Here is a 1,178-nt window from a genome sequence, read left to right as displayed (position 1 = left end):
CCCCCCCTTTCAAGGACACAGTCAGTTGAATTCCAGCTTCTGTAATCTGCATGAGAAAGGCTAGGGAGAAGCTGGGGGAGAGTCTGCGATTTAGTATAAGAAGAGCTGTGGCAAGGCTGGGCAAGGAAAAAAGTCCTTGGCAGTGTTTCTTTCTTATAAGGTGCAAGATGCAAGCTGTGCATTTCTAACAATACTCCATTTCTAACAACAGGGTAGCATCTGCAGCAGCATTTTAAAGCCTACAAAGGCACCCGAAACTCCCTTGATATCTCAGTTTTCCTCTGGGAACAAACTCCCTTTTTCTTGTCTGCCATGACTTGATGTTCCTTGGTTCTTGAAGAGGAGGTTGTACCAGGGCTTCCCAGGTGAGATCTATGCTCTCACTCACCAAGGTGGGGGCTAACTGCACGCTCTGACCTCCCCTTAACATGCCCCATGCCTCTCAGGTGTGAGCTGTATGTCTCTGTGGGGACTTCAGCCTACTCAGCTTCTGCCCCTTTCTCTCTAACTAGGCCCACTAGCCTAGACCCACTAGATAGGGTCAGGCTCTGAGGCTCTAGTCTCTTAGTATGCTCTGGGCTCGTGGCCCTATACAATTTTCCCAGACTCTGTTGTGCTTTGGCCCATTCAGCCTTATCCCTTTTTATGTGGCTAGCCCCTTTAGCTCAGACCTACTGTGTCAGGCTTGGCTTTAAGGCCTTAGTCCCAAACTAGGCCCCTGGCCCTTGTCTGCTGTGCCCCTCTGGTGCTGGGCTCTCCAGCCCCTCTGCAGCTGCACCCCATGAACACTAACGAGGCCTCCTCCTCCTCCCCTACAGCCTCAGCCATAAATCACCAGTTTACAAATGCAACATGAACAGTAAGCCCCTAGGCTATAACAAAATAAAGGTAAAGAAGGCAATCTACAGTTCCATGGTTCTCTCTCTGCATCCCACCATCTGCTGCTTTCCCTTGAAGAGCTGCCACAGCCTTTCTGGAAATTCTCAGGAGCACACCCTCTCAGCCAGCCCCCTCTGACCACCTCAAACCAGGGTTTATATAGTTCTGGCCTGAGCTCTCCTCCGGTCACCTGACGCCCCAATCAACTGACCAGGCACCCAGGCTCAGCTTTTAACCCCGTCTGCTGTCTTGCTGTGCCCTTAAAGGACATGGATCCTAGTAACAGGGCTCAGGTTCCC

Source organism: Crocodylus porosus, unplaced genomic scaffold (assembly GCF_001723895.1).
Source record: "Crocodylus porosus isolate Cpor-Errol unplaced genomic scaffold, CroPor_comp1, whole genome shotgun sequence".
Taxonomy (NCBI): domain Eukaryota; kingdom Metazoa; phylum Chordata; order Crocodylia; family Crocodylidae; genus Crocodylus; species Crocodylus porosus.
Note: the sequence above shows the minus strand (reverse complement) of the source record.